Raw genomic sequence first — 13,036 nt, 5'->3', positions numbered from 1 at the left:
CAGCAAGCTGTGAAAGAAGACATCTTTATACTACTTTAACATAATAACACTTCACGTTCAATTTGGGATGCACTTCGTGTTAAGTTTGAGGGAAGTGAAAAGATGATCAGGAATAAGAAAGCATTATTAAAGAAAGAATTTGATCTGTTTACGAGTTTACCAGGTGAAGGTACAAAGAAACTGATTGAGAGATATTGTCACTTAGTTCGTTCAATGTCTTTGTTAGATATAAATAAAGAACGAGAAGAATGGGTTGACAAATTGGCTGATGCTCTACCACAGAAAGAATGGGGTACATTTTTGATGATATTAAAGAATACTGGAGAATATGATGGGTTGACAATTTCTCAATTCATTGAAAAAATTGAAGGACAAGATCTTGAGCAGCAAAAGATTGCTAGGATGAACAATCCAAGTGGTCAACAAGACATCAAGATGTATTACAAAGGAAGTGTCCAAGATGCTGAATTAAGTCCAAAAGTTCAAACTGCTTTCAGTGCTGAAAATTCATCTGGATCAGTCAATCAGAGTTCAAGTAGCAGTGGATTTTCTTCTACTCGAATGTTAGTCCAAATGTTTCAGCCTCAAGTTATCAGTCCCAAAGCTCAAAAAGTGGTAATGGTTATGTGATACAATGCAACATTGCATTGAATCTTCCAAATGGTCAAAGTTTTTCTGAAGAAGTTGCTAAAGACCATATGGCATTACTTGCTACAGTGCTAGAATCTTATGAGGGACTGGTTGCAGGAAGGATCGGAAATCCTATGTTAACAAAAGAGGATTACGATCAGATTGATGCTGAAGAAATGGAGCTTATGGATATCAAGTGGTGCTTAGCGAGTGTGTTAAGAAGAGCTGAAAAGTTTAAAATGATCACAGGAAGAGATGATTTTAGAGATGCAAATGTTTCTACTTTGGGTTTTGATAAATCTAAAGTAACTTGTTTTCGATGCATGGAAAAAGGACATTTCAAGAGGGAATGTACAAATCGAGAAGCAAGTGGAGCTACGAATCTGTTTGGCAATAATGATTATTATCAAAAAGCAATTTATCTTCAAGTTGCTCAACAACCATTTCAGCAACAATCTTCATCATCAAATGCAAAACAATTTGAAGACGGAAAGAAGAAGATGATCGAAGAAGCAAATAAAAAAGCTTATTATGATATCATAGATCAAGATGATGAGAAAGTAGCTGAAGGTTTTAGCTGGGATAAATACGTTCCACCTAATACAAAACTTGGAGCATTCATTGCACAAATAGTTCAAGAACCAAATTTGATGAAAGAATGGATGGGCATGTTTGCTAGTGATGGGAAAAATCAAAATGGAGAGTCTGTTTCTTCAGATGACAGTTCAGAAAAGATAACAGTCTTTGATCAATCATCATCTGATAGCAGTGATGATGAAGAAGAAACTCAAATAAATATTGGAAAATCTGTATTATCTCCTGAAAGTTTTGAATTTTATTTTGCAGATAGATTGAAGAAGCTGAAGGAGAAACGAGCAGCAAAAGAAAAGAGAATGGTGAAATGTGAAAGTGTTGTTCAGGAAAAGGATTCTGAACAAAGTAAAGAAGTTAAAGTTGTTGAGCAGGTAGTTGAAACTGAAAAGGTAGTTGAAGTTGAAAAGATTGTTGAAATCGAGAAGATTGTTGAAGTAACAAAACCATGCCTAAAGTGATTGGAGTCGTGTAAGCAGTGTGAAGAGAAAGATGAGAAGCTGTGTGAGTTGGACAAAATGAAAGAAAAATTACTGTTCGATCTCAATTATGTGAAAGAGTCATATGATGTGTTGAACAGAACAGTGAATGGTTTGCAAAAGACAAATTCTGAAAGAGAAGATGCTTTAAACATGATGAATGCGGTGATGATGACAAAGCAAAAGGCGATCAATCATTACATTGAAGAATGTGCAAAGTTGAAGCAAGAGTTGGAAACTGAAAAAATAGAGAATGAAAGAATTAGACGTTTATTGCAAAGTTATTCTAGTTCTGACTATTTGATTGATCGAATTTATCCAACTGTTGCAGGTTTTGAAGTATTTCAAGATAAAAAGTCGGAGAAGAAAGATACTGGTAAGAAACAGAGTGTCAGTTATAATAAGTGTCCGCCTCCGATCTGGGAAGGTTATTCTCCCAGAAAACCAAATGAGGAGCAAGTCAAAAAGGCAGTCAATATAAAGTTAAAGTCTAAAATAACTGATGAGTTACCAGAAAACATTGGCATCACGTTCACATCGTCTGACACTGATCATGAGTCTGTGTTAATAAAGAAAGTGGTCGATCAGGTGTTGGATAAGGATGAAGAGTCGGAGTCAAAGTCCGAGTCTGGAAGTTTGAGTTTGTCTGTCAACAGTCTAAAATCGTCGGCGAAACGGGTTTATAGTAAAGAATTTTTGTTATCAAAATCTAATTTGAATGACGAATCAATCAAAGTAGCATATACTTTGAAAGATTCTGACAAATTATATTATGATGAGGAATTTCCAATAAGAAGTGTTCAAATTGAAAAGATTAAAAAGGTTTTCAAATTAACATAAATTAATATTTCTGAAATAAAAGATGTAAATCTTAATGAAAAACCTAAGAAATACACTTCAAGAGTTCAACAAAGATTGAACAAGAAAAAAGGTTACAGTTCTGGTACTGGTTTTCAAAAGAAACCAAATCATAATGGTAACTTCAAAACGAAAGGTCTAGGTTTTATTCCACCCGAAAATTATAAAAATAAGAAAAATTATAAACCAAAAACTAAATTTGTTTCAGGGACTAGTTCGGAAGAAGAAGCAAAGAGCTCATTCTAGAAGCAATCAAACAAAGAGTTTCTTGCTGATAAATAAAAGTTTGCAAAGAATGGAACCAATAAGAAAAAGGAGACAAGAACATGTTACAGATGCAATGAAGTTGGTCACATTGCATGGAACTGTCCAAAAGCAACTCAAACAAAACAGGAAGTCTCTTCTAAACTAAAAGAAAAAGTTGTCGATAAAACCGAACCACCAACTGAACCATTTAAAGTGTTTAAGATTCTAAATATGAGGTTGGTGAATGTTCAAAGAGGTTTTACAAAAGAAAAGTGAATCTTGACAACCAAAAATGGGTTGTTAAGAAGTCTGAGGTGAAATCTGGCGATGAATCTGATTCCACAAAATCAGAGGAGCCACAAGTCGTTTTGAAAGATGAAAAATCAGTTCCGCCAATGGATGATGAGAACTTTCCACCATTGCGGGCTGAAAATTTTAAACAAAAAGTTGGTAAAGTGGAGATCTCGAATCAATTTTATTCTGAAAAGAAAGAATTTGTTGTCGAGAAAGCATTTAATGAGAATGTTAAAAAGATTTTTGGGAAAATGATCGATGGAAAGGTAAAAGGGGTACAAGATTTTTGTGAAACAAAGAAGGCAACTTACACCCCGAGTGAATCTGAAGAGGTCACATCCAGGTTTGGTCAGGCTTGGATGGCAGTATTTCATATGTAAAATCCTGACTTGCCGGAACTCCCAGGTTGGTAATTGGGGAGTAGGAATCGGCATCTTTCTTGAGAAATTCACAGGTTGGTAACTGTGATATTTCGATTTACAAGTGGTTAATCAGGGACATTAAGTTGTATTTGATTTTCTACAAGTGGTATTTGTTGGTAGAATCTAAAATTGTTAAATTTTTCAAATGTTTGAAAAGAACAATGTGATGAATTAACTCCTATCCTACAATTGGTTTGAGAATTTCAACAAAATTTATTTTCCGGAAAAACCATTTTGATTAAAACAAACTTAAGTGTTTTGAAATCATGATGGGAAAATAGTTTGTTGTAAGGGGGAGTTCTGATTGTTTATGCCAAATGGGTGGCGAATTGAAGCAATTCACATCAGGTTGTCATTTTATTTGTACAGTTTGTCAAATTTTCTTTAAATGTGTTGTGAATTTTAGGGGGAGTAAGAAGAAATTTTCAGAAAATCCAAAAACATTAGAAAATTTGAAAAAGGCAAAAACATGATAAAATGAAAAATGAGTTTTGTTGAGAAAAAGAGGAAATGATAGTACATCAGTGGACTATCACAGCACACTAAAGAATTGGAAAGTCTAATGTGATAAACAATCTCACTGATGATATGCCAGTAGGTTTTTATACATTCAGTAGATTGTTTTCGAGATATAAACCTAAATATCAAATACTTACTTATCTCATGGGGAACATCTCTCAGATATATGGGTAACCCCCGAAATCTTGTTTGAAAGACTTACTATTTCTGACATACTAGGTCTTTGTGCGTGGTGATATCTGGGGTATTATACCTGGAGTTCTGATTTTGCGGAAGCAGTAGCCTAGTCCTCGTATAATACTTTGCACAGCTTTATTCATAAAGCCCACCCTTAGTACAAAAAATGATGAAACATTGAAAAATGCTAATCATGTGCTGTTGAAGAAAAGATCCCCAAACGGGACACACCGAAAGACGAGCCATCATCTCTTTGTCTGAACGGAAGTTCTAACCTGAGCTCTCATGGTCTCGCATTACCCATTTACAGATATCATTAGTGTACATTCACCTGTAAGACTGAATATAGAAGTCTGGATACGAGAGTATATTCTGAGGTGGGATACGCGAATAAGTTTAAGTCATTAAAACACTAATCTTGTATCTCGGAACAGTTGAACTTTGTGTGAAAATTTAAGTGGATCAGTATACTGACCATCTAGGTGAATTGTTTAGAACTTAAAATGTTTAAAGCTTAACGGTGTTAGTGATTTGTCTCAAAAACTGATATAATCCTCTTACACAAACTCACAAAAATATGGCATGTAAATATTTCTTTACTGTTTTTCTTTAAAAACAATAATACAAAAAGATTTTCAGTGTGTTTTAGCATAAAATTTTTGTAAATCCAAAAAGATTTTATTTCATTTTATTTTCAACAAATGATGTTGGAAAGCAAATTTTCAAAATTCCGAGTGCTAAACATGATGGACATCAAGTAAGGGGGAGTCTGTTTGAAATAAAAAGTGAAATTTGAAATAAATGTTATTTTTGCAAATGGTTCATCAGAGATTAAAATTGTAAAATCATTTCTTGATTGATTAATTCCTGCAAATGGTATATAAATTTGTCAAATTTTAAATTTGTGAAATTTATTGTGAGGTAGAGATGTGTGCAGGATAGCCAGGTTCCTGATCCTGAGTTGAATGTGAGCCAGGTTTAGATCTTGTAACAATTTAAGGAGGAGTCTGCTAGTAGATCAACATCCGAGGGGAAGAATAGTTGATGATGCTGATGAACTTAAGGAATCAAGAGATCTGATCAAGAGAATTAGAGTGAGATAAGTGCCAGGTCAAGATCCTGGAGATGAAAAGAAGACAGAGATTGAGGATGCTTTACATTGTCAGATATTTCGGAGGAGTTCGAGAAGACTGATAAAGACTGAAGATTGAAGACTTGACACTGAAGACTTCGTCAACATCCGAGGGGGAGTCTGTTGGTGCATACGTCTATCGACTTCGTCTTGTATCGAGTCTTGTATTGCATTAGATAGATCAGGGCACATTATACGAGAAAACAGGTTTTGTAGGTTATGAAGTGGTTTCGCACGAAATGATATTTAGGGTATTTCGTACGAAATAGCATTTGTCTATTTCGCACGAAATGACACCTGGTCATTTCGCACGAAACACCCACACCTATAAATACCTAATGTGTCATGTCATTTGTAACTTTCCGGTTTCAGTGTCGAACTGTTGCCGAAGTGTCTAATCGCTGTAAAAAGTTGTTAAATCAATCAAAAGACAGTTTAAAGTGAATTACAAGCTGAATCAACTCGATACGTCTGTTTCCGCCTTTCGTATTGAGCAAAAACTCTTCTGAACGACTCGTTCGGGTCAGAAAACGATCTTACAGAGGTGGCAGTGTGGTTGTGGTGGTGGCTGGAGGTGGTAGAGGTGGCAGTCGTTGGAGAAGATGACCGGAGTTGCAGGTTTCTGGTGACGAAAGTAGTGGTGGTGTTATATCTAAAAGGGATATTAAGTTGTGGTGGTGGCTGGAGGTGGTGGTGGCTGGAGGTGGCAGTGGTGGTTGTGGTGGTGAATGGCGGTGGCGGGGGTAATATCACAGAGTGCACAAAACACAGGGGGTAATATGAAAGGGCATTATAGTCATTTCAAGTTATAGTCAACAGATTAGTCAACAAATTTGAGGCCGGGGGGTAAGGTTGCAACTAACAGCAAACAGTGGGGGGTAAAATTGCAATTATTTCCTTAGGGGGAGGGGGTAAGGGTGCCAATCACCCCTAACCACAGGGTGTAAAATTGCAGTTTACTCTAAATAATAATAATAATAATAATAATAATAATAATAATAATAATAATAATAATAATAATAATAATAATAAATATGGGTAAGATTACCAAAATACCCCTGCCTATAACAGTCAAATAACTGTTGACTGACAGTAGGGGTAAAATTGCGACAGAACATCAACGTTGGGGGGTAAAATTGCAATTATTTCGTTAGAGGGGGTCAGAGTGCCAATTGGCCTAAACCACACGGGGTACAATTGCAGTTTACTCTTAATCTATACTATATAATAAAAGAAACCTGTTTTGGGACACTTGTCATTCTCTCATTTAGTTGATTAAAATTATTAATAATACTAATAATAATAATATTTAATCTAATCATATACAAATAATAATAATAATATTTAATCTAATCTAAAACAAATTCTTATTATTAATTCAATAACCTATTGTTAAACTAAAACTTTAGAATCTTAAATCCTGGCTAAACAAGTTTCGAAATTCATAATAATATTAATATGTTAGACTAAATATATTATTGATATATATATATATATATAATATAATTGATATATATAAATAAATTATTATCAATAAAATTAATAATAGGTTTAGAATCAAATACAAAGATTCAAAAAATAAGAAGTCGTACAAAGGGTATAAAATAGACTCTCATTGACCTCATTCAACTGACATTAGAGCCATCATATCGAACTCTACGACATTAATTAATATGTACGAGTTGATGGGTTACATTTATATTAACTCATTTATGTCAATATGGTATGTAAATGTCTCTGTCTTTGTCTTTGTTTTGCATTTACAGGAAATATCTATACTATATAGTTTAAATTGTTCAACCCGTGTAACACACGGGGAACTAACCTAGTAAAATAAATAAATCATTTACATTATATTAATTTAAATTTAGCGTACATCTTTTGTTAATTTCAGGATAAATAATTTTGAAATCTAATCAATATTTTAAAATATTACATTATCTCTTAATCTCCTATACGAATTGTTTAAATTTATATTAAATTTATTTTATAATTATCTTTTAATTAATATTAATTATCTATAAAAAATAGATGACTTCAATGAATGACATGTGTTGCGACAGAACATCAACGTTGGGGGGTAAAATTGCAATTATTTCGTTAGAGGGGGTCAGAGTGCCAATTGGCCTAAACCACAGGGGGTACAATTGCAATTTACTCTTAATAAAATAAATAAATCATTTACATTATATTAATTTATATTTAGCGTACATCTTTTGTTAATTTCAGGATAAATAATTTTGAAATCTAATCAATATTTTAAAATATTAGATTATCTCTTAATCTCCTATACGAATTGTTTAAATTTATATTAAATTTACTTTATAATTATCTTTTAATTAATATTAATTATCTATAGAAAATAGATGAATTCAATGAATGACATGTGTCCTTCCATTGGTTTCTTTTATTATATAGTACTAGCGGTAAGACCCGTGTGCAAACACGAGTCGTTTCTTAGAAAACCATGCATACCATATTTTAATAGAAAGTAAAAAAAATAATTAGTGCAGACTTACAATTGGCTTTTATTAAACAATGACTTTTTTCCAGTTAATTTCTAGAAAGTTTTCATTGCTGAAAGCGCATAACCGAATAAATATGTATATTACATAAAAGTGAAGAAATGATTTGCAATAAGTGTGATGAAACATGATTTTCACACCTATCCATGCTAAAAAGTGTCGATGATTCATGGCAGGGTAACAATTTGAATGGTAAAATAGCAAATAAATAGATTTATGCTATTTGGATGTTAGGAACATAGTTACCACAAATAAGAATTCCAAAATGAATATATGAAATATGAAGATCAAATCACAAATGAGTACTCTAAATTCTTTTAATAGTAAAACTTTCTAACAAATAAAGTTAACAAAACCCGATCAAAAGCAAATTTAAACCAAGTTGTGCAAGTAAGGATATTGCTTCAGATGTAAGGCATTTTCAATAGGAGGAAACTCAGATCTATACGATAATTGCCTTAGCTCCGGAAGAGCGTTCGCCGTCTTTTAGACCACACCTTTCACTCTAAATATAATCACTGAAAAACAAAACAATATGTTTAAAGTTAAAAACCTAAACATAACAAAGTACATCGAAATTAGATATTCACAGTCATAAGTAACTGTTAAGCAACCTAAACATAACAATGTAAATACTCAGCTAAAGTGAAACCTTGAGCATCGTGAAGAACGCAGAGCAGAATAGTATATTATAGCAAAAGAAGAATGTTGACTGCAAAAATCCGTTCATGTTTGACCTTGAAAAGTAGTAGATGCAATACTGAACATAAAGGTAGCAACTGAGCCCCCACGCCAAATATATCTATTTCACAAAGCCAAATATTCAAGATTTAAAAAATGATTTTAAGTTAATAACTTTAACATGTTCACAATTACAGTGGCTTAAAGCTGCTATTCTTCTAATAACATTATTAAATAAAATACCAAGTTAACCACTTGGAATAGTAATCCATGACTCCTGGGCATATTAATAGTCCAGTTTAAGTACTTGAACGTATAAACACAAGTAAAAGGATTCGAAAGTTTACCAAAGCTTCAACACCAGTATATGTCTGCACCAAACATCATTTAAACAATTTGTAATCAACAAAAAGTTAAAAATTCCCACAAATTCATGAATTTTATCATAAAAAGATTGAAATCATAATTTAATGATCCGTAAATCGGTAATTATATACAAAAATAAGGACAATAAATTGTAGTTCAAATTGTGACCTGAGAGAAAGAAAAATCAAGCCTCCTTGTGATTCAAACATCTTTCGCTCTTCATTAAGTGACTTTATTCTCAGGGAACCCTCTCATTGCCCTCTACATTTGTGTATAAGTTCTTTTTTAGTAAATTAAGTTTCTTGTTCATATGAAAATTTTAAAATATTATAAAAGTGGAGAATTGTGACCTTAAATGGCTCATTATCAGTTCTAAAACAGTGTTTTAGTATTCCAAAAACCAATAACCTTAAATGGTACAGAAGTTGCTTACCTTTCCCCTTATTCTAGAAACAGTCGAGAAAAATAAATTAGAAACAGAAAGATGAAGTACCTCCAAAGCATCAGTCCTCTCTGATTCATTTATCTGAGAATATTCATCTTCAACGTCTTCAAAACCATTATCATAATCAGTCACTAATGCCTCTATGGCCTTTGTTAACTATGTCAATGAGCTTGTCTACACCATCAAATTTAACGAACATATCAAGGAATGAATTTTATATACTCGTTAATCATATCAAGAATGGGTACCGCATCAAGGAATGCATATAACTGGATTGTACTACATTGAAATATTGGATTCGAACCCAACAGTGGTTTCAAACCACCGTTTTAACCCAACAGTGGTTTCAACCACTTTTTTCTCCACAAAAGACTGTTTTAACCCAACAGTGGTTTCAAACCACCGTTTTAACCCAACAATGGTTTCAACCACTGTTTTCTCCACAAAAAAACTGTTTTAACCGAACAGTGGTTTCAAACATCTGTTTTATTTTCTAACATCTGTTCATAACGAACACTGTTTTAGGATAAACAAAAGTTATGAGAACAGAGGATACCTTTTAGCAGTGGATAGCAGAGGTTTTAAAAACAGTGGTTTAAAAACAGAGGTTTCCTAACATAAATGAGGTTTCCAACAGAGGTTTCCTATTAGTATAAACCAAAACTTGCGCATTAATTTGTATAACATTAAACATCAATTTCTTTTATAGCTGCAAACAATGGTAACCCGACACACTAAAGCATAAATTAGGTTCACATGGACACATAATTCTGACATTTTCAAACTATAATCCACTAACTTATAACTGAATATAATCCATTGTTTCTAAGCTGCAAAAGTTGATTTTATTTTTCAAATACCTGGATGGTTTCGCAGAAGGCAGAGAGCGGATGTGGTCTCATTGTCCAGCCATGATTTGACTTGCAAAGCTCACGAGCACCTGTTAGGTAATACGAAAGAAATATTATATCATATGAATTGGCTTCCTAAAAATGAGCTACATTTAAAAGTTCAAAAAAAAAAACCCTCGAAACGAAAAATACGGATAACAATATTCTTAGGTTAAAATATGTCTACATACCTCGCATCCTTTTGCCTCATTCTCCATAACAAACCTTAGAACACCATAGCAAGCCCTAACAAACAGACCAATAGAACATTCTAAATCAGGATTTTGACTATTGTCAATTAAACCTCGATAACTAATCCAAATCCAATCTTTTTATCTCAAACAAAACGACTGTGATACATAAATTCTTTATTCTTTTTTCAAACCAAAACCATTCAGATATGTTTTTACCTTCCTTTTTGCATCAGAAACAGATTGAGATCAAAGTATAGGTCTACTCAAATTCAGACAACAGCATCCACAACTAACCCAAATATTTCATCAGCTATAACTATCAGTTATCTCCTATTTCAGATTTGATTGATTATCTAAAAACCTGCAATTTTATGAGTCTGAACTAATTCAAATCTAACAGCTTTAACCAATGCCACAAAACAATTTTGAGATCTTATAACTTTTTTTTTTTTCGATGAACAATCAATAGTACAGCCAGAATAACAACTGAACTACTTCAGAATCACAAGCGCTTCGTACAATATCAGATCTCAGCCGACATATCAAACAAAAACTGTTTGAAATCAAAGAAGTATTATCATAACAGTTCAAACAATACGCTGAATCACACTGAAACTTGATCAAAACAGTTCAAATATGAAATCTATGATAACAGCAGTCGAAACTTGTACCGAATCAATGAAAACTATTCAAAACAGTTGATAATAACACCAAATGAAATCGAATCAGTCCAAAACTTACTAAAACTTGATTCAGATCAGATCTCAAAAACTGTTCGAATTTTACTAAAACTTGTTTCCAAAAACCGAATCAAATCGAAAACAGTCCGATCTCAAACAAATCAAGTTTATTTCGATCACTCAATCACTATTCCAGTTCAGTTCAGTTCGGATTCACTCGACTTAACAACATAAACAACTGTTGCTAGTTCTTTTAATATACTATCAATTCGTCACTGAAACAGCAATCTGCAACTGTATGACTATCAAACAAATAACCAAATCAGTCCGAAAGTTATTTACTTTCAACTGAATCAAGTCAATCAGTTCGAAATCATCAACTGTCTACACAATTCAGATCAAAACTTCATTTTGTCAACTTCGTTTCAAATTCAGAACCGGATTTCAAAAACAAATTCAAATTTTATCTATGTTTAACCGTTCAAACAGATCTGAAGTGAACTTCATTTTGTCAACTTCGATTCAAATTTTATCTACACTGCTTTCAGTTTCGATTCAAATCTAGATTTCAAGACTCGTCACAACTACACACTTGTTATCTTCTTCGAAAACCTTCAACTAACAATCAACAATTAGTTTGAAATCTATTTGACAAACAATCAACACAGTATGACGTTGAAGTGTTACTGAAATTTAGACTTTTAAACACATAATCTGTATAAACTGTTCTAAACAATCAAACACGAACAGATTTGTCTTTTAATTTACTGCGTGGTGCACATAGCTCGGCCATTTGTACCTCAGCATCAATGTCGTTAACTACACCTCGGCAACTTGGAAAACCACAATAACATGGAAGTCGTTCATCAGTTGAAAAGAATATGCAATATCAAATATTATGAATTAAACAAATCAATCGAACGAACAAACAAACACATCGAGTAACTAACTGTTAATCTCCATTCAATCAGTTCAAATTTACGCATAATTAAACAAAAAATCGAACGGTACTGAAATTATTATTATTCCCCTGCTCCATTACCTAGCTTAGAAGCTAACAGTACTGAAATGAAGCTAACGGTACTAAAATTACTATCGCATTAAACATTTTCAGTCACAATATTACGTTACAACTATGAATTATTACAACAGAAATGAAGTGAAAACAAACAATCGGTGGATATGAGTTTGAACTTACAATTACGCGATGGCGGATGAGGATGAGGTGCGAGGCGGAGAAGTGACAGGCGAGGGGAGATGAAGATGCAAGCCCTAGAGGATATTAACTCCAAATGTATTTGTTCAAATCAACAACGCAACTCTACAACAAATTTGACCTTTCGTGACATTCATCATATTCCGTATCAATCCACCAACAAATCTCCTAACAGTACCTGCAACGAAGGAGGGCATGTAAGTATAATGGAGTTCAGTTTAGAGAGAGTTAGGGTTTATGTTTGTTGAATGTCTTCTGGGTTGGATGATGATTTTGGGGATGAGGAGAACAATGAATTGGGAGCTCTGGATTTAAGGGAACAATGAATTGGGAGCTCTAGACATGTAAGTATAATGGAGTTCACTTGTTTCTTTAACCACGATTATGAATTTTAGAGAGAGAGAGTTGAGAGAGAAATGGATTGATTTGTGAAAGTGAAGCTCAGATTTTGAATTTTAGAGAGAGAGTTGAGCTTTTTATAGGTCAATTGTTTAAATTTTGAATCTGGAGCCATGTTTAAATTTTGAATTTGGAACCATGATTTTGAATTTGGGCAGTGGTTTGGATGAAACATCAGTGGCTTGACACTCTTGAATGAACATCAGTGGTTGAATGAACAATCAGTGGTCTCATAATTGAGAGTGGGGAAGTGGTTGATGACATCAGTGGTTGATGCCATCAGCTTTTCTTA

General features: G+C 33.2%; 1 long non-coding RNA gene across 12 annotated transcripts; it reads right to left on the bottom strand.

Annotated features, from left to right (window-relative positions):
* Positions 1–8,125: 8,125 nt before the first annotated feature.
* On the bottom strand, positions 8,126–12,779 carry LOC110887213. 12 transcript variants are annotated; one of them, XR_004871154.1, is made up of 8 exons: positions 12,328–12,779; positions 10,447–10,501; positions 10,226–10,305; positions 9,414–9,539; positions 9,089–9,181; positions 8,902–8,925; positions 8,526–8,675; positions 8,126–8,391 (listed from the first exon to the last, which is right to left on the bottom strand). It is a non-coding gene; the product is annotated as an uncharacterized LOC110887213 (long non-coding RNA). The 12 variants fall into 12 exon arrangements; XR_004871161.1 differs by having other exon boundaries at positions 8,611–8,675; XR_004871152.1 differs by having other exon boundaries at positions 8,902–9,181.
* Positions 12,780–13,036: the final 257 nt, after the last annotated feature.

This window comes from Helianthus annuus, chromosome 11 (genome assembly GCF_002127325.2).
Source record: "Helianthus annuus cultivar XRQ/B chromosome 11, HanXRQr2.0-SUNRISE, whole genome shotgun sequence".
NCBI classification, from domain to species: Eukaryota; Viridiplantae; Streptophyta; class Magnoliopsida; order Asterales; family Asteraceae; genus Helianthus; species Helianthus annuus.
This window is presented reverse-complemented; position numbering and strand designations above follow the sequence as displayed.